This window comes from Rhineura floridana, chromosome 11 (genome assembly GCF_030035675.1).
Source record: "Rhineura floridana isolate rRhiFlo1 chromosome 11, rRhiFlo1.hap2, whole genome shotgun sequence".
In the NCBI taxonomy this organism is placed as follows: domain Eukaryota; kingdom Metazoa; phylum Chordata; class Lepidosauria; order Squamata; family Rhineuridae; genus Rhineura; species Rhineura floridana.
The window spans coordinates 45,265,071-45,286,658 of NC_084490.1; the positions used below are offsets into that span (position 1 = coordinate 45,265,071).

General features: G+C 40.3%; 1 protein-coding gene across 1 annotated transcript in view; it reads left to right on the forward strand.

Moving 5' to 3' along the window:
- Positions 1–420: 420 nt before the first annotated feature.
- Positions 421–21,588, forward strand: part of SP6 (Sp6 transcription factor) — a 48,268-nt gene continuing 27,100 nt past the window's right edge. Inside the window, exon 1 of the mRNA XM_061589732.1 lies at positions 421–626. The gene's annotated coding sequence lies outside the window, so the exon portion shown is untranslated. The remainder of the gene's footprint in view (positions 627–21,588) is intronic.

Sequence of the window (21,588 nt, forward strand, 5' to 3'; positions counted from 1 at the left end):
ATTTAAAAAGTTAAGCAAGTACAAACACTCCAGTGTGAATTTCTTTCCCATTCTGCAGTCCAGAAGGAAAATAGCATCGAAGCATTCCACAGCTGTTAATGAACTGAGGTTTTGTAGGAGGCAGACAAAAAGGACTGCAATCTTCTGCCTCTAATTATCCTGTATTTCTACATCTGAAAAAGTGGGCTTTAGCTCACTCAAGTTTATGCCTCAATTGCAACAGGTAATATGTAGATGTATGTGTGCCATATCCCCATTTTGTGGGTGCATGTATATTTATGTGCATGTGTGTTGTTTTAATGCAGGAGGCCCACTGCCAAGGCACTTGTCCATGCCTGGAAGGGTTAAAGTCAGCAGGTAGTGGGTGGGGCTGAGAGGTGGAGTTTGGATCTATCCTTGCTCCTTCCCTGCTGTGAGTGCTTGAACCAGTCACTCCTGGAGTGGCACTTGCAGATACCTGTTTAACTTGCCTCTGACACATTGCCTCTCTCTCGGTGCTCTCTGAGGACTGCCTCACTTCATCAGATTCTGGATTTTGCTTTGGAGACAGCAACATAATTTCCCTGACAAGCCAATGTGGAAAGACCTGCTGGAGGATCGTTGTTCCTACCAGCAACTCTAAACCAGTATGTAACTAAACTTTTTCATTCTCTCTCTTCCTTTTTTTGATTTATTTTGGAAGGCAGGTCTTCTCCAATAGATGCTAAAGTTGCAGTTGGGCCAAAGGTTCCATATAGTAATCCAAAACCTGATCATCCCATACCAAGGATGACAAGTGCATAACATTATAAAGAAAATTAATTATAATTATAAAATTATTTTAAAAAGTTCACTATCCTCCCACCCCATCCCCTGGCTATTGGGAGACATAATCCTTTAAAACTGTTGTCATAGAATTTGCCACGTACTTAAATGTCCCTGATAGTGGTCCATATCTATGCTAAGAAAGCCCTTCTGTCAGCTCTGTTCTGAATTATCTAAACGGATTATGTCCCTTTTTAGTGGTTTATAATTTTATTAGCTGCCCTTCTTATTCTAAGCAGTGTACAAACAAAACTTTGCTTGTGATCCTATGTATCTAGATTACCTAGAAAAAAGACCCATTAAACACAGGAGAATTTATTTATTTATTTATTTATTGCATTTGTATACTGCCCCATAGCTGAGGCTCTCTGTGCGGTTTACAACATTACAATATTTCGGAGTAAGCGTGGATAATATCAAGCTGTAAAACTTGAAAAAAATGAATAAGTTGTTGGATTGAAAGAGTGATGAATACAGGGAAAGCAGTTCAATTAGACAATATTAGGAAATGGAAAAAATATAATATTTTTGTCACATTCCAAAATGAGATTTTTTTAAAAAAATAGGCCATGCAATTTATTTACAAATGTCATAAGGTATGTGTTTATGTATGTATAAGAATACAGCTGAAAACAAATGAGAACAGTCAAAGTTATGATGGTATAGCATGCTGGGTTAAACTTTTTTTAAAAAATTGGATTTCTCATACATAAACCGTTGAAAAGATGGTATGTCTCATTTGAATTAGTTTAATATGGATATCAAAAGATGCAGTTCTCATATTATGAAATTAATCCTGTTTTTAAAAGTATCTTTAATGTGGAAAAGCAGGATCAACCCAACTACACCGTAGGTGTCTCCCGGACAAACAAAACAAAAATCATAGCCTTCAAAAAGGGTAATCACACTTCAAAATTAGTTTTCTCATTATAATGTGGGGAAATGGAATGTATATCTGTAGATACATTAAATGGGAGTCAATCCAAAACGATCACAGTCTTTCCTTTTTTTAAAAGTGCGTTTTAAATGCTTTGTAATACCACACACACACAACACACACACATGATGAAAGGACTGAATGAAGTCACTGAAGTTGACTTATTTCCTTGAACCCAGAAGTCACCAATTAAAATTAGGTTTGAATTAGAAGTTTTGTCAGACTTGATTTAATTCCTTGGCATCGTAAATGTGTGGTGGATAGAGAAATCTTACTTTATCGTAAATAAGGTAGTAGGAAATCCTGCTTGCCTCAAGGCCAACAATAATGAAATCTCAAGATACACCGAGTTTGGCAGCTAGTCTCTCATACACAGTGTCTTGTGACAAAATAAAGCCATGCTGCATGTGGTTGTATTGTCTCTGGGATGGTGACATTGGTCCAGTGCACCTTACAAAAATAGTGCCCTGATATTAGGTACATAGTGTAGATATAAGTTTGTGGCTGGAGTAGGGAAAATTCATCTAGCACTAGGATAATGCATTACTTTGAGATGTTTCAGTAGCTTTGAGCTGTTCATAGGAAGTAGTTCATAAACGGAATGAAATAATAAATAACTGTAATTCTATAGTTTTTCTCAGCCTTCACCAACCTGGTGCCCTCCAGATGTTGCGGATCGCAACGCGCAAGGAGTTTTCTGATTGTAAAACACATTTAGTTAGGAATAAGCACCATTTCGTTGTAGAAAAGGGTAAACAATTTTTAAGTAAAAATAATAAAAAGAGCATCTGTAACCATGTACATGCCCAGCCATCTGTCCCCCGACTGTAAAAAGGCCTTATTTGGGAATGGGGATGGCTGGACTACACGGTGCTGGACTTTGGCCCAGAGCTCCAGCCATTGTGCTGGCTGGTGCTAATGAGAGTTGTAGTCCAAAACATCTGGAGGGCCCTAGGTTGGCAAAGGCTGGTATATCTTGTAAGAATCTCAGGGCCTTTTTACACATTACATTTTTAGGGATACACATTTAAGGGTATAACAAAAAATGTAATCTGTGAACGGGACAAGCATGTGTCTGAAAACGCATGTCTCATACAGGTACTCTAAGAGTGTGAGGATTGGCTGTGGTGACCTGTTGAGTGTACCCAAAGTGGCAAACCTGGGTTTGCTATTGTGTAATCTGTGAAACAGTCCTCAAGCATGTGTACCACCAGACACCCCATCATGGGCACAGCAGTATACACATAGCCTTCTATTGATCCCATAATTTCCTACATAACTTGCTCTCTTCTTTCTTGTGGGATCCCAGCACCACAGAGAAGAGGAGGCACAGCTGAGAAATGGCAAAGAGATGAGAAAGAGGGAGGTGTATCCTACCATGGAGTGTTAGGTCAGGGGCGAACCCAACTCATTCACAGATCTTGTGATCTCAGTGACGGTTGGATCTAGGTGCTGCCAGCAGTCTGTTGATTGAACGCCTCTGCAATGCCCACGAACTAAATTAGTACAGTTAGCTTTTGCTACCGTGCCCTTGTACAGCCCTCACTGACTTCAATGAGGTTTGTACTGGAAAACTTCCCGGTAAACTGTGCCCCATGGCTCATATCAGATCTGTCTGTGTCCCACCCTGCTGCCCTTAATGGAGACCAACATCTGCCACCCAAAGTGGCTGTGTCAATTTGGCTCATGTTAAGGCCACTTGTGAGAACAAGGGAACTGGGACACCTGTGTTGTAACCAGAGAACTGATTTGCATTTTAAGTTATGCAAAGGCACCTGTAAAATATTGTGTGTGCTTCATGAACATGACATTCCATATAATATTCAAGTAAATTTGCTGGGGAGGTGGGACTGGCTGCGGCTGCCTAATTACTGAACACCTGAGTGGCAGCCACAAGCAGAGAATTGCTCCCATGTGATAGGTGAAGAAGTAACTCTCCAGATAGGCCTGTTGAATGAATCTTAGATTATGGCCTAGGTTTTTGTTTTTTTGCCTCTCTGTCTGTCTGTCTCTCTTTTCCCCTCTAGTGTCTACACACAGGACCAATCCATGTGCTAATTTTGTCCCACTTACAAAGAGGTTAACTTCCATGCTTGGAGAAAGCTACAATTTGTAATAAACTTTAATAAAAAGCAATTAATTAAATAACAATGCTAGGGTTTAAGGTGTTTTGTGCACACCACCTCAATAAACAATACGACATACTTGTAAAGGAGGCCAGTGCTGTTATCCACTATTGTAGCTGGTGTGGTGTGCGCGTGTGTGTGGGCACGGAGCTAAGGATGGGGAAGAAATTGTGTTCGGTTCACATTTCACTATGACCCTCCCAAATTTGCATTTTCCAAAACTATATGTGAACCAAAGTCCAAAGCAGAGCTATCCATAGAAATGTGCACTTCTCCAAATTTTGTGATGTATTTCTTCAATCAAACCAAATGTGTGTAAAAATGTGTATGTTGGAGGAAAGTGTGTGTAAAGTGCGTACATTGTTGAAAATAACATAAACGCACATTATATTGTGGGAAACTGCAAAAATGTGTGGGAGAAATGCGATCTAAAATGCTGACAAATTTTCATTAGAACTTTAAAAAAAGCTCAAACTGATGTGGACTGAATTTAGGACTGGAAACGGAGAGAAACAGTAATGGTCAGACTCACCAATCTCTAGCAGAGCCTGAAGGAGTAATGCCTTGCTGAAGGCTACCCAAGTTCCATCTGAACGAATTACCTCCTGACTCACTGTGGAGCCATACCAAGTCCAAAACACAGGAATGTGTTTCTTGAAACAGGTACATGGAGCAAATTTAGAGGTGGTGTGTGTCAGTTGCCCAATTTGTCTACTTCACTGATGGCAAAAAGCACATCCAGGTTGCTCTCCCTGTGTAACAGGAAAGACACCTATCTTTCAGTATGGAGATTAATCTCCGTGCCAGAAAAAGCAGTGTATGAAGCAATATAATACAGCGGTACCAGCTTTCTATAGATTTGTCGTCTGCCAGGCTGGCCTCTCAGGTCCTAAGAAAATATATTAGTAATTCATGCAACATTTTGTATTCTGTGTATCGAATGAGTAAAACAAAAGGGGGGTGCTCCTTCCTCTGACATATCAATAAAGTACAATCTCTTTGGAAAAAAAGGGGGAAGTAGGTGAGCATCTCCACCTGGACTAGGCCACATTTCCAAGGTTTTACAGGCTGTGGTAAGCCACTACCTTATCAATATGTTTTTATTAGTCAGGTATCGCCATGCTAAAAGTGAACCAGCATGGATTTCACTTTAGAGCTACGCAGTAGAAATCAGCTAGGCCAGGCATGGGAATTTTTTTTCAGTCTAAGGGCCATGTTCTCTTACGGGTAACCTTTCACGTGTCACATGCCAGTGGTGGGTGGTGCTAGAGGCAAAAGTGGAAGGAGCAACAGATTTGACTCTTTGCCTTTATACCCCATCTCTCTCCATCCAGGCAAGCAAGAGGCATTCTCACAAGTGAAGGGCATATTCCAGCCAGACAAAAGCACTGAAGGAGTGATGTTTATAAGGCTGAAGGAGTCTGACTGCTGAAGGAGTGCACTGAGCAGCAACAGTGAGGGGTGTGGCATGGGGAGAGTCCACCTGAGGGCCAGATAGAGAGGCCTAGAGGGCTCTATTCAGTCCCTGAGCCTGAGGGCCTCCAGCCCCAAGTTAGGCAGTTCCGTCCAGTATGTGTTGAGGGGTGATAGGATTGATTCAGGACCAGTTCACACAACCAAACTGGCCGATTGGGAATGTAGGCTGGACTGCTTAGCCCATACAGAGCTCAATCCATTATGTGACTGCTTTGTTGTTCACAGAATTGAGACCACACTGACTGCCTCACCATAATGTTGCTGAAAATTATTGGAGCACTGACATAGTAAATGTAAGATATGGGTTCAGTTTAAGGTGACCAGCTGCACATCAGCCCAAAAGAGGAAATGCATTACATCAAAAAAGAGGAGACAGATTACTATAATATTTGCATGTGCCAATTTATATGTGTAGATACAAATACTTAAATAGAAATATTTCTATTTCTTGTCATAATAGGTAGAGTGTCGCCAAGTTACCCGTGCGCCTGCTCAGTCTGGTGTCCAGGTTCTAACTGTTGTTAGCCAACTTCAGAGCCCCTGCTGTCCCTTCTTAGGGTAGTTTGTTCTTAAACCAGACTTAGTCCAGACACCCCTTCAAATAGAGCAGCCCTTCATATAGAGAACTGTAAAGTAGAGCAAATGTCCACTCCAGTTCAGTTGCATGCCTTGCTGGGTGAGCGAAAGGCTCATTGTGCAAATCCTTTGAGTTTAGGGATGGGGGAGAAATTTGATTCAGTTTGGGTTTAAAACCAAATCTACCAAATTTGCACTTTTCGAAACAATACGAGAACCAGAACACAGCCATTATTTGAAATTTGCCCTTATCCAAATTTGTGATGTAGTTCAATCAAACACTGTTTACAAAAATGTTTATATTAGTAAAGGTGTGCATAGAAGTGATATAAGTGAAAATAACATTAAAATGCACTATATTAGGAGAAATGGTTTGCAAAAATGTGTACATTAGTCAAAACTACATACCTAAGTGTGAGAAATGTGCACTAAAATGATGACTTTTCATGAGGATTTTTTTTTAAAGCAGATTGCTGCAGAAATGTTGAGAATTGAATTTAAGATTGGAAAAAAATGAGAAACTGAGGGAACCGAAATAGATCCTTCCATCCCTAGCTGAGTTCTGCACAGATCCTTTCAACACGTATCCTCCCAGTGCTAGTATGGCTATCTAAATGGTCCCTTGGATGCCCATTACAATTATTTCTGTAAATGATCGATATACATAGTGCTTTCAACAAAAGGCAGGTTCCTGCCCCACATAAGCTTCAAGCTGGTATAGGGTGCCAACATCAGGAGGAAAAGGGAGGAAGAGGCAAGGGTAAACAAGCAGAAGTGTCTTGCCAGGTGGAGCAGAGCCAGTTAGCTTCCCAGCAAGTGAGTTGCTGTAGCTTACTAGGGGGAGCAACGTGGCGGGTTGGGGGACACACTGCAAATGCACTGCTGGAGCCAGTCCAGCAGTCCTGACAGTATGTTTGCAGCATGCCAACATCCCTGCCGCCTTATTTATTTATTTATTTATTAAATTTATATACCGCCCGACTAGCAATAGCTCTCTGGGCGGTGAACATAAAATAGCATAAAAATACAATGAATAACAAAATAATACTAAAATACAATCATCAATCCAATACAATAAACATTTTAAAAAGTAAATCAGTGTAACTTAAAATGCTTCAGAGAATAGGAAGGTTTTGACCTGGTGCCGGAAGGAGAGCAGAGTCGGCGCCAGGCGTACTTCCTCAGGGAGACTGTTCCATAGTTTGGGGGCCACCACTGAGAAGGCCCTAGATCTTGTCATCACCCTCCGGGCCTCCCTGTGAGTTGGAACCCGGAGGAGGGCCTTCGTAGCAGAACGTAGTGCACGGGCCGGTTCATATCGGAAGAGGCGTTCCGCAAGGTATCGTGGTCCCGCACCGTATAAGGCTTTATAGGTTAATACCAACACTTTGAATCTAGCCCGGAAACATATTGGCAACCAGTGCAAGCTGGCCAGAACAGGTGTTATATGCTCGGACCGCTTGGTCCTTGTCAGCAATCTGGCCGCCGCATTTTGCACTAGTTGTAGCTTCCGAACTGTCTTCAAAGGTAGCCCTACGTAAAGCGCATTACAGTAATCCAAACGTGAGGTTACCAGAGCCTTGCTCTTCTCTCTCCTGGTAAGCAACAACAATCCACCTCCCAGGAAGCTAATGTAGGCCACTTTGCCCCATAAACAAGGGATACTTCTATTAATCTTAGCCATGTTTATCCCCCCACTAAAAAAAAATTCTCCCATTGTGCCATGGCTCACATAAAGCAAATGAGAAGCAAAACACATTTGAATATACACAGGCTTAATTTCAATTGAAGATATTATGTTGATACCAGACTAAGTTAGTTCCAAACTCAGTGGGAACTAAGGGCACTTCCAGACTGCCACTATTTTCAGATGGGATTCAGTTGCATACCAACAAGTTCAGGTTGCATAAAGAAAACTGATTTGGAGGTCTTGCACAACAAACGCGCTTCTCCAAAAGATGGGACTTTTTTGCAATAAGGAAACTGATGGGAAAATGCACTGGAAAGTTTGGGATAATGCTTGATGCAATGTTGTCTAACCTCCCTGCAAACAAATCAGGTTGAATGCTTAATAAATTGGTAATCTGGAAGTGACCTAAGTTAAGGCACCTAGGGATGTAAGAAGGCAGCTGTTTCTGTTATTCTGTTCCTATCTGTATTTGTCATAATCAGTATTGTTTATGTTCCGCTGCACTTCTGTTTCTGCCAAATCCTAAATTAGTTTGCTATTTAATGTAAGTTGCATAAGTTTGTGGACTTAAAAATAATTGATGTGAATTAGGGATGGGCAAGAAATTCGATTCAGTTTGCATTGCAAGCAGAATCTATCAAATTCACACTTTCCGAAACAGCATGAGAACTGAAACACAGACAATCCTTCAAAATTCGTACATTCAAATGTTGCAGTGCAGTTCACCAACAAATGTTTACAAAAATGTGTATGTTACGGGAAAGTATGCATAAACATTAATATATGAGAGAAAATAACATAAAAAAATTGTATGACAATAAATTGCTTGCAAAAATGTGTAAATTAGAACAGCCTACAAAAATGTGTTTAGTAGTAGGAAATTCACAATAAAATGCTGAAGAATATTTATAAGGATTTTTTTAAAATTTCAAATTTCTGCAGAAATGTGGAAAACTGAATTTAAGATTGGAAAAATGAGAAACAAAGAGAACTGAAATTGACAGAACTTTCCACCTGTAATGTGAATAAATACCAGTCACATCGGCTTGACTGATTCTTGTTCCTGACCACAAACAAACCTGTGAACTGCAGCAATTTCTGCTTCCTTTTCCATTTTGTCAAAATTCTCTGACATCCCTAGCGGTGACTGGATTTCAAAATCAGCGAATTTATTCTAGATCCAAGCTGTTATTATTGTAGTGGTAGTGATGAGATTCGAGTGGAGTAAATTAAATCTGTTATTTTCCCTTCTATGGGCACATGGTGAAGGGAGTGGGCAGCTTCTTCACCCAGCCGCATGAAAAGTGGCCAACCAGTGAATGGAAAGGATCTAAGTACATGTTGAAGCAATCATGTGAATAGTTTTGCTTTGCAGTCAGAGTGGAAGGGATTGGGAGGCACATAAAACCATAATCACTCAATCCATATTTCACCAACTAAAATGGTTGGATAATCTTTATTGGATGATTGTGAGAATGGACTCTACATAGCTCTGCTTTTAACAAAGAAACATATTCTAGTTTCCAAGGTTGCCCACAAGACATTTTGGTGCCTGAGTTACAAACTCCAAATAGCATCCCCCTTTCACTAACAAATGGCATAGGTTCTGTTCCCAAAACCTTATTTGTTTCTTTTGATAGTTGCCATGTTTTCCCTGGCCAGGAAATAGGACTCCAAACAAAATCCTCCTCTCCTTTCATGTTACATAAATTAAGGATTGCTTGATTGCTAAAAAATATATGATTAACTTAAGCTAATAAAGGATACTTACCAGGACTCCTCCTTTCTGTTTCCTTAGCACTCTTCTGTGTATACCCATGTAAAATGTCATTGATATCTCTCTAATCGTCTTGCATCTCAACTTATAAAATATTTTACCTTCTCCACCATTCTTTCAGTCACCCTCCCTAACTATCTCCTAAATACGGCTTAGCTAGATTTTTTCTCTTTTGGTTTTCTGTTCTTTTCTCATGCCAAGTCCTTCACCAGAATATTATACAGCCACAAGAGTGGCTGTATACCATAGGCAGCATGGATTTTTCACATTCCGTAATGTTAAATTGAAAATACACCCCATGCCATTCTGATGCTTCCCATAAGCTCATTTCAAAACAAAACCTTACAAAACATATAGTACTAAACTCAGAAATGTTTGCTTAACCCTGTCAATTTTCATGGCGATACACAAAACAGTCAGAGAGAATTGAGAGTGCAAAGTCTAAAAAGAGAGAAAAACCTCAGAGCCCATTTGGACTTTTTTCTCTGAGAGTTCTCATAATCTGTTGAAATTCATTAAAAATCAGCCATGTTCACAGAGTACCTGTCATCCTAACACTGACCTTGCCCCATACTCTGACCTTCATCTTCTGCAGTTTAAAAGTTTAAAAAATGCCTGGCTGATTTTTAATTAATTTAAGAAATTTTGGCTGGAAGCCTATGATAATGCTGGGCATGCTCAGTAAGAACCAACTGTCAGTGTTCTAAAAGCCTCCCAGCTGCTGGGCTTGGCTAATCAGGGGGCCACACCCACACCAAACTTGATTTCACTTGAGACAGTCATGGCTTCCCTCAGAGAATCCTGGGAAGTGTAGTTTGTGAAGGGTGCTGAGAGGAGACTGCTATTCCACTGACAGAGCTTCAGTGGCCAGACTGGTTTAACAGTCAGCCACTCTGATTTAAGGTCTGTGAGGGGAACAAGGCATTTCCTAGCAACTCTCAGCACCCGTCACTTACTATACTTCCCAGGATTCTTTGAGAGAAGCCATGACTGTCCGAAGTGAAATAAAGGCCTGGTGAAATAAAGGCAAGGACAGCTTTGGTTTAAATTTGGGTGGGAGGCTACATGTGCCTGCTGTAGAATCAAAAGGTGGGGGAAATGCTGAAAAGCAATGATACCGTTCACAATATTTTCCTTTTGCTCTCTGCTATCTTTTTAGCACCTTTTGAAAACTTTTCCTCTTTTAACAAGCCTTTTAAGTTGAGACCTATCCCAGTCTGCGTCTGTGTTAGAATTGCTTTTAATATGTTTTCTTTAATAATGTTTTTAACCCTTTCTTTTTTAAAAAAGATGTTTTTAAAGCTTTTTTAAAAATGTTTTTAACGTCGTTTTGTTTTAATGTATTTTAAGGTCTTTTTATGATGTTTTAAAGTGTTTTTGTTTCTGTTTGCCGCCCTGGGCTACTGCTGGGAGGAAGGGCGGGATATAAATCAAATAATAAATAAAGGAATAAATAAAGGAAAGGGACCTCCCTTCTGCCCAGTACCCACCCACCCAATCTCCTCCCCCTCCCCTCCCTGCCCCTCCCCCAGGTCAGTGTTGGACTACGACCTGGGAGACCAGGGTTCAAATACCCACACAGCCATGAAGCTCACTGGGCGACCTTGGGCCAGTCACTGCCTCTCAGCCTCAGAGAAAGGCAATGGTAAAACCACCTCTGAATACCATTCACCATGAAAACCCTATTCATAGGGTCAACATAAGTCAGAATTGACTTGAAGGCAGTCCATTTCCATTTTCAAACATGATTGCACAGAAATAAATCCCATTGAACTCAAAAAGTATGCAAACAATCAAACCCACCCTCCCTTCTCCTCCCTCCTATTCCCTCCCCCTTCCCTCCCCCTTCCTTTGCCCCTCCCTCCCCATCCCCAACCCCTTCCAATCCCCTCCTTCCCCCTCCTCCCCTTCCTCCCCATGGTCAGTTTTACCTATCTTAAGCATGATTGCACGGAAGTAAATACCATTGGACTCTATAAGCCTGCAAATGATCAAACCTGCTTTTTCTCCTCCTTCCCCTCTCCTCTACCTTTCTCCTCCCCTCCCCTCTTCTTCCTCCTCCCCTGCCCACTCCAGCCCTCCCTCCCTCCCCCCCCGGTGAGTTTTACCTATCCTAAGCATGATTGCATGGGAGTAAATTGCACTGAATTCAATAAACATGCAAATGATCAGACCTGTCCTTCTCCCCTCTCTGTCCTGCCTGCTCCCATCCCAGTCCTCCCCTCTGTGTTTCCTCCCCTCATCCCCTGTGGTCAGTTTCACCTATCTTAAGCATGATTGCAGGGGAGTAAATCCCACTGAACTCAATAAGCATGCAAATGATCAATCCATTCTCAGCAAACTTGCACAGGATCCCATTTCTTACCTCCCAGATTAAAAAGCAGAGAAATTCACTAATAGGCAAAAAACCTTGCTGTTTAAGAACGTACCTATAGCCCACAGATATTTCTATCAAACTTTAAAAAGCAGGGAAATTGGGCAGCTATAGTGAATGCACCAGGGGAGCAGGAGACCTGAACTCTTATCTGAGATATTGTACTGCCCTACAAATTTGTCAGAATGCAAACACAATTTGGGTTGGTCTTTCACAGTCCAATCCACTTCCTGTGTAGCTTGGAAGAATTTGGTAACATGTGCCTCTGAGCATATGGTGAGTAGTGGCAACACCTGCAATCAGCCCAAATAGAAAGAAGACATGTGCTGTGCTGATCTTGTTTTAGCAGGGAGGAAGCAACTTTATTAAGACAGTTGATATAGTTCAGACGGTCACTTTAAATATGTCTGATTTACTTTGCAATTTTAGTGAAGTTTCCTATAGGACATCATTTTCTTTTGTTTCTATTTCTGTGAATATGTGAAGTAGAGCAAAATTTGCACTAAAAAACCTCCAAACATAATTGTGGAATAATGGCACTGACTAATGGCAGAATAGTCTCCAGTGGACCTCAGGAGTGTCTCAATTTGCACAAGATAAAACAGTGGGAGGTGAAATATATTCTAGCAAAATTCTAGGTGTGCTCTATGTTTTTAATAGACCATGCCCACCTTGCCTTAAATAAAGTGGTTTAAACATAGCAACCTGAAAACATGTATCCTCTTTTTTCCCACAGCTAAGAGTCATTGCTGAAGTAGCAACATATTGTAATCAGTATGATTTTACATCAAACTGCAGTTTCAGATTCAACTGTTAATGCACCCAAAATAGAAATAGAACATAACCTCCAGTTTGAAACACAAAAGGCTGTCTGCACCATCATATGGCATTGACCAATAAAAAGGCTTTGAAATTAATGAAATAAATTTGACACAGATTTCTGGATGAATAATGAGGGAAATAAAATTTTCTAGTTTAGATTCTCTGTAGAAACATTAGTAACAGGAAAGAAGCAAAGTAAGAAGAACACCAACAAACATACAAAAATATAATTCTCCATCTTTGGAGATGGCAGGTGTTGCCACCACTCACCATATGCTCAGAGGCACGTTACCAAATTCTTGCAAGCTACACAGCAAGTGGATTGGACTGTGAAAGACCAACCCAAATTGTGTTTGCATTCTGACAAATTTGTAGGGCAGTACAATATCTCAGATAAGAGTTCAGGTCTCCTGCTCCCCTGGTGCATTCACTATAGCTGCCCAATTTCCCTGCTTTTTAAAGTTTGATAGAAATATCTGTGGGCTATAGGTACATTCTTAAACTGCAAGGTTTTTTTGCCTATTACTGAATTTAATATGTTCTTAGCTGTAAAATCGTTAACATTCTGAAAAATCAAACAAATTTTTAAAACAGCCAGCAGTGTAACATGGTGAACAATCCATCAAGAATTTTTCTGCATAGCTCCTGTTCATTTGAATGAGCCTTGCAAAGAAGTTCTTGGATGTGCTATCTGCTATTTGTCACCTTTAAATGTCACCCAAAATTCACCTCCTGAGTTAACACCTTATCTCATGGTTAAGCTAAGCCATCTTTGCTAATAATTCTAGACCGCCCAAGAATTTGGAGATACTTGTGTGTGTATATACACGCCATGCACACACATAACTTTATGCTGAGGGATTAACTATAACACAGCTGCTTCCTTGAAGGAAAATGGCCCTTCTGCATTACTCTGGTGTTAGCTAACTTTCAAGAAGGAGAATCTGGTCTCTTTGGGCCTAAGGATTCCATGCTTCGGAAGATATTTGAGGCATTGTATCCAGACCTTCATCTTCAAAGGGCCCCCAACCTCTTGATTCATATTGTGTTAAGTGGCCATTGACTACCATTAATTTCTAAATCCAATTATTTCCCCCCTGAAAACTGAGTCAAACTGTGCCTATGGTTTTCTGGGAGAAAAAGGTGTGCAGGAAGCATAAATGTGGTTAGATGTACAGATGGGAAAGATTCAAACATGAGTCCAAGGTTTTAGCACTCCCAAACAGGAAATATTTTGTTACTTTCAGGGTGCTTCTAGGCTGTCACTGCTTTGGGGTGGAGTTCGATCATGTACCAGCAAATTCAGATCTTGCACAATAAACCCACTTCCCCAAAAGATTGGACTTTTTGCGATAAGGAAAGTGATGGAAAAAATGCACTGGAAAGTGTGAGATAATATTTGCTTTGAGCCACCCATGTCATCTATCCTCCCTGCAAGCAAATAAGGATGAATGATCAATAAGCCAGTCATCTAGAAGTGCCCTAAGTCACTATTGTCAAAGGAAAAATGCATTTTAAATGTTCTTCAGCAAGTGTCTAGAGACAGTTTAGCTTTCAGTTAGTGGCTGTGGCTCCCTTTGTCATTCAAATTAGGGTTGTGAACAGAGTAAGACTGACATTTATTTTAACTGACTAAAGCTAGACTTTTATGTGCTTAATGAATTAATGAAACATATATGAATGATGCAAAACCTCTAGTGCAGTCTTAGAGGATCCTGATGATGGGTCACTTTCTCTTTTAAGTGTGCTATTGTAACAATTCAATGGGCAAAACCTACCAGTGTTTGCCTGTTGTCAGCCGTATGAATTAATTGAGGTTGCAAAATTTAATGTGCAATTACAGCTTTAGTCAATTGCACTGACCAGTTGATTGTAGCCCTAATATTGTTTAATAATATATAATAGGCCCACAGGTCCTGATGCACAACCTATACTCTGGACAAGAGGCTACTGTAAGGACAGAATATGGAGAAACCAATTGGTTCCCAATAGAAAAGGGTGTGAGAAAGGGGTGTATTTTATCCCCCTATTTGTTTAATCAGTACGCAGAACATATCATACGGAAAGCGGGATTGGACCAACATGAAGGAGGTGTGAAAATTGGAGGGAGAAACATCAATAATTTAAGATATGCAGACGATACCATACTCTTAGCAGAAACCAGTAATGATTTGAAACAAATGCTGATGAAAGTTAAAGAGGAAAGCACAAAAGCAGGACTACAGCTGAACGTCAAAAAGACTAAAGTAATGACAACAGAAGATTTATGTAACTTTAAAGTTGACAATGAGGACATTGAACTTGTCAAGGATTATCAATACTTCAGCACAGTCATTAACCAAAATGGAGAGAATAGTCAAGAAATCAGAAGAAGGCTAGGACTGGGGAGGGCAGCTGTGAGAGAACTAGAAAAGGTCCTCAAATACAAAGATGTATCACTGAACACCAAAGTCAGGATCGTTCAGACCATGGTATTCCCGACCTCTATGTATGGATGTGAAAGCTAGATAGTGAAAAAGGCGGATAAGAGAAAAATAAACTCCTTTGAAATGTGGTGCTGGAGGAGAGCTTTGCGCATACCATGGACTACGAAAAAGACAAATAATTGGGTGTTAGAACAAATTAAACCAGAACTGTCATTAGAAGCTAAAATGATGAAACTGAGGTTATCATACTTTGGACACATCATGAGAAGACATGATTCACTAGAAAAGACAACAATGCTGGGAAAAACAGAAGGGAGTAGAAAAAGAGGAAGGCCAAAGAAGAGATGGATTGATTCCATAAAGGAAGCCACAGACCTGAACGTACAAGATCTGAACAGGGTGGTCCATGGCAGATGCTCTTGGAGGTCACTGATTCATAGGGTCGCCACAAGTCGTAATTGACTTGAAGGCACATAACAACAACAACAAAGGCCCACAGAAGTGTAACAGTGTGAGGAATCAGAGAGGTTAGGGTAACAAGGAACTATGAATGTGAGCAAAAGCAGTTACAAGAATTTAGAACTTATTGCTGTTGGGTATGAAGATGGGACAGGAGGGGGCTTCACCTAAGAGACTGATTTGGAGGAGAGAGATGCCACCATGCACGTCAACGATGGGGAACTTGTTAGGAAAATGCCAGCCCATATTCCCCCCTCCCATTTATCCCGGATGTATGCTTTCTGACAAAATCTGTTAAGTTTAAAAAACCACTATTGCCAATTACCTATTTGCAGTATCTCAAATACCCAGTTACCACATTAAGTCTCCATCTAGAAGCTGCCTTCGTCTGGATCATTTCAATTCACTGAGTTTAAGGATATAATTATAAAGCAAGTGGGCCATGCTTACAATACTTGCATATGAATGTGTTTCATGCCGTTCCTTGTTTAACTGCTAAACAAGGCCTATGCGCACAACTGCAGGTCCACCCAATCAATGGAGGTGTGGCATGCTAACTCTGAATGTGTATGGACTAGCATAAGTGACGTACACAACCTAAGGAGAGAGGACCGGCATGAAATGCTTACACAGGCAAATGTTTTTGCTATAAGCATCATATTTATTTGAGCCTGAGGTTGTAGGGCAGCTCAGTGGTAGAGCATTTGCTTTGCAGGCAGAAGGTCCCAGGTTCAATCCCCTGCATCTCCAGGTAGGGCTGAGAATATCCCCCTGTCTGAAACCCTGGAGAGCCGCTGCCAGTCAGTGTAGACAGTGCTAAGCTAGATGACCAATGGCTTGGCAAGTATATGGCAGCTTCCTATACACCTGTGATAAGACATAAAGGAAAAAATATTAGCAATAGATTTGGAGATGAGGGACAAGATGGAAGGGGTTAGATCTGGGCAGACAGGCATAGCTGAGGGCCAGCATTAAATGGCAGCTGTGGGGGGTCGGTGGGATCCAGGATCAAAACCATGATGCATAAGGAGGGTGTACTGTTAACCCTTTCCTCCGACATTATGGTCCCAGCGAAAATCCTCCACCATGCTGCCATATGCACTGAGAGGGAAGCTGTAATTAGTACCAATGGGAACTTTCCTTCCAATGCAAACAACAACTTTGAGGGAAGGGGGTTTGTCAGGACTGTGGTGGCGGAATGGATTAAAATCCCCCACCCTCTGCCTAATTTGGCCAGCCCTTGTCATGACTATTTACCATTTTAAAACAAACATGTGCAACGCTAAACAACGCATTTAACATCACATGTAATTTGGCTCTGTTAGCAGAGTATAAGTGGTGCTGAAAGCCTAGAGCTGCCTTCCTTAAGCTGATGCCCTCCAGCTGCTGTCAACTTCAACTCCCATCGGCCTCATTCAGTAAGTCCAATGGTCAGGGATGATGGGTGCTGTTGTCCAAAACATATGGAGGGTGCCAGGTTGGAGAAGGCTGGCCTAGGGCGTGAGTGGCCAAATGTTGGCCCTCCAGATGTTGTTGGACTACAGCGCCCACCAGCCCTAGCCAACATTGCCAATGGTCAGAGATTATTGGAGTTGAAGTCCAGCAATGTCTGGAGGGCCACAGGTTCCCTTTCCCTGCTCTGGCCCAGTCACACAAGCATGTACCCATTTAATGATAGTCAAAGAAAAATACCAAGGAAGCGGAATACCAGTGTGACTGAAACAATGTAAACTCAAGCCAAGACTTTTTACAATGGATTGTGTTTATACAAAACAACAACCCAAAGAACCAACCAACTAAACAAACAAACAATTCTGCTGGTCACATTAGCTATGTGACTACTTAGAATAAAGTTGTTCTTTGTAAATATGTGTTATTATATGAACCTTTCCATAATTTAATTGCATCCACACTTACAGGAGATTTCTTTGCCTTTGAGAAGTTAAACATGTGTCTTTCAAGTGTTCCTTGAGCAACTAATTTTATTTATTTATTAAATTTATATCCCGACCTTCCTCCCGGAAGGAGCCCAGGACGGCAAACAAAACACTAAAAATACTCTAAAACATCTTAAAAACAGACTTTAAACTTTTAAAAATATTTTAATATTAAATATTTTAATATTTTAATTTAGCTGAGCCACAATAATCATTTTAAATTGAAATTACATTTCAAGAACCCTTTCAAGATGCTGAGTAACCTCACCTGTCTTTTTTTAAAAAAGGTAAGATGCAAAATGTTTGATGGTGTTTGTTGATCTTTAATTCTAGTTTATGTCTGTACTATCACCACATCACTTTGCATGTCCATCAGACACAACAAATATCATGTTTTTATACCAATGTAGTTATCATGACTTCCACCAAAGAATTCTGGGAACTGTAGTTTGGTGAAGGTGCTTAGAATTCTGTGTTAAGAGACCCCTAGCTCACAATGCAAAACTACAAGTTTGCTGCCCTGGGCTGCTGCCAGAAGGAAGGGAGGGATATAAATCAAATAATAAATAAATACAGTTGCTACATCAGTTCCAGTCTGAACTATACATATGCCCTAATAATTGGAGGTGTCAATTTCTCCCCTGCTAGCAACTTAAAATGACTCACTGAACAGGGTTAACATGTCATGCACTACTTTTGGAGCATCTTGATGCCTTTTCTTCAAGCTGTGCTTATGAAGATATTATGAGAATATCGGTTGATTGCTGCTTGAAGTGTCCTGTGATTCTGCAAGAGCCATGGGCATCTATTGGTTTGTGGTATCGTAGGAGACAAATGACACCCTCTCCCCTTATTCACTTTCAGAATAGGCCTTATTTTACCGCCATTTAGAAGCTCTGCATCCAGAGCCTGTATACTTCACCACCAAAATAATTTAACCCGATTGAAGATACCATCAAAACTTTCATTTAATCTCCTCTTTGGAGTTTAAATTTAACTGGGCATTTAGTGGCTACACGTGGGGTTTAGTTGCATTTATAATGACTGTGCCTTTTAGATTTTTATCATCGCTTTATCCTGAATGCTCAGAGCAAGTAATCATATTATTTAAATGGAACAAATTACTATGCAAGACAATTAAATAATATTTGTGTTTTTACCTATTTAGATTTTGAGGAACACAGGAAGCTGCCTTATACCGAGTCAGGTCATGGGCCCCTCCTGCAGTTGACTGGCAGCAGCTCCTGAGGGTTCCAGACATGGAACATTCACAACCCTAGCTGGACATGCCAGGTGCTGAGCCTGGGACCATCTGCATGCATTCCACAGCAGATGCTCTACCGCTGAGCTACGGCTCTCCTCCAGATGTTTAGGTTTACCATATCCCATCACAGACTGGGGCAAATAAGTATGACCTCATTGCCTCCCCCATTCATTTTGGCCCCAAACTATCACCACTTGTAGGTCTGAGGCTTTTATAACACAGTGGAAACCACGTGTGTGTTGGAGACCTGGAGAAACTCTGCTTTCCCCTTGTTTCCAGTATGAGTAGTGGGATGGCCGTGTGTCCCACTTCACAAGGATAGCCATCTGCTTGAAAGGCTGTCGGTACTTGAAGGGCTGGCTAGTCTAAACCCAATTTAAAGAACCCCTAAGAAGGGAAATTTGCAGGGATCTTGAAGTTACCCATCAACAGCTAGCACTTGGACAACAGATCAAGCAGACATTGAGACGGGGAAGACATTTGATTCCTTTCACGTTTAAAGATGAACTTGCTGAATTTGCACTTTCCAAAACAATATGTGAACAGAAACCCCCATCCTTCAAAACTTCTCTGAATTTTGCAATCCAATTCTCCTGCCAAGTGATATGTACAAAAATGCATATGCTAGAGTAAAATGTGCATATAAATCCATGTGTGTGTGTGTGACAAATCAGCATACAAAAACTCATTTTATTTATTTATTTATTTGTTAGATTTACATCTCACCCTTCCTCCCAGTAGGAGCCCAGGGCAAAAGTGAAAATTGCTTTGCAAAAGATATATATATATTAGGAAAAAATTGCATACATCAGTGTATGCAATGTATGTATTTCTTTACTGTAGAAGAAATTCACACTAAAATGCTGATCAAATTAGGAGTTAAAAAAATCATAAACTGTTGTGAAAATGTGAAGAGCCAAATTTAAGATTGGAAAAGTGAGAAACTGAGAGAAACTGAAATTGATATATTTGCCCATCCCTAGCAAGCAGGCACACAGGTCACGTGGTCACAGTCTTCCCCATTGTGGTGATATGCATTATATTTCCATTTAACTTACAGTAATTATTTCAAATTGTGTATCTATGTACCTGTAGTTAACATATGCAAATGTTATCCAAATCAACATCTTTATTGGTGATGAATAAGTATATGTTCCGGAAGTAGGGCTATCTATGTTAGAGAAATCTAAGTGAATTATTTTTGTTTTGATTAGGCAATTAATTAATTAAATTTGCATATAGGTTAAAAACAATAGTTCTGAAGAAAAATGCAAGCTTTCTTTGTGTTGAATCCAGTTGTGTCCTTCAGTTCAGAGAAGGTTTTTGATCCACAGGACACCTCGCTAACACAAGAGAAGGAGAGAGGATTTGTGCCAACTCCCCTTTTCCCTGCACCCTTCAGATATCTGCTCCAGAAGGCTGGGGGACTCAAAACAGTGTGGAAGTTGGCAGTGGCATAGGGGACTGAGCGGGGGGAAGGGAAATAAATGAACATCGCCTTCCCTCTACTTGGCTAGCAAAGGAATCGGGGTACAACTGGAGTCAACCTTTTGTATTTATTTATTTCAAAAACTACTGCCTGATTAATTGGGGCATGTTTTTACTTGAGTTGTTTAACAGTGGTTTGTTTGTTTTTTTAAACTCTACCTGGGTAATAGATTAACAGTGCAATTCTATGCATGCCTACTCAAAATAAAGTCCCATTGAGTTCAGTGGGGTTTACTCTTACATAAATGTGAATAGAATTGTAGCCTAAATTTTGCACCCTGCCTGGAAGATACACATCTTAAGACTTTGGTGGACCTTTGGTAGGAATTTGTTACTAGTTGTGGAACAGCCACCAAGAAAGCCTCTCTAGAGGTCTTCCTCATTTAGACTCACAATAAGGTTGCAACAGGATATAGGGGAGGATTTGGGGAATTTTATCTCACTCTGGCTTGAAGGCTCTGGGCGGGTTGCAACATATATTTGAAACAAACAAACTCCTAAAATAGAACACCTGAAATGCTGCAATAAAATCCCACAAAATACAACAAGATTTAAATAGCCCAATAAACCAGTCCCAGTCATGTCTTAGGTAGATTCTCTTTGATCTTAAACAAAAGAGACAGTAAGAAAGAAGAATATTATAACTCATGCTGAACTTAAGGTTTTGATAGGTGATACTTTTTAAATAATGTGACTACAGCTGTTTAATATTTATTTAATGATTACAGCATGCTAAGTATTATGTACATCTAAAAGGAAAATATGCCCTGTTACCACAATTATTATTGTAAATTAAATATTATTGTATTAATTAAATATAAACGCTAATGTTTAAATGTGGGTTATGTTTTCCCACCAGCCAGCAGTGTAGTTGTGCATATAGCAAATCAGTCGTGTACATTTATCTACAGACCTACATGGCATCTGTAGATGCTACTGATTAATCTGCTTTGTATTTGTTTTAAAACAATATTTATACCCCATTTCCCCCCCCAGTGGAAATGTGCAAAGTGCCTATCTGTTAATAAAAGAGCTTAGAAACAAAGATAACAGTAAAATATAAGAAAAACCCACATCAAATAGAATCAAAGCAGCTGTGAAGCTGGAAAAAATAATAACCAACAAAGAGCCAACTTAACATAAAAATCAAACAGCAGACTTGGAATTTTGCAGCTGCACACACAACTGTCACGAGAGTCAGTGATGTAGGACTTGCATGACTGGCAAACTATAATCCTTTCAGACTAGAAAAATCAGTCCTGCTGAAACCATTGACAGTATAAATAATCTGTCATATAATGGCTGTGATCACAAGGGTCCCACACAGAAGACAAATGTGTATGTGTGCACATTCATAGCATATTTACACAAGTCTTAAATCTACTCTTGTTTCAATTGCGTTGCAATATAGGTGTAAACATTAACATTGACC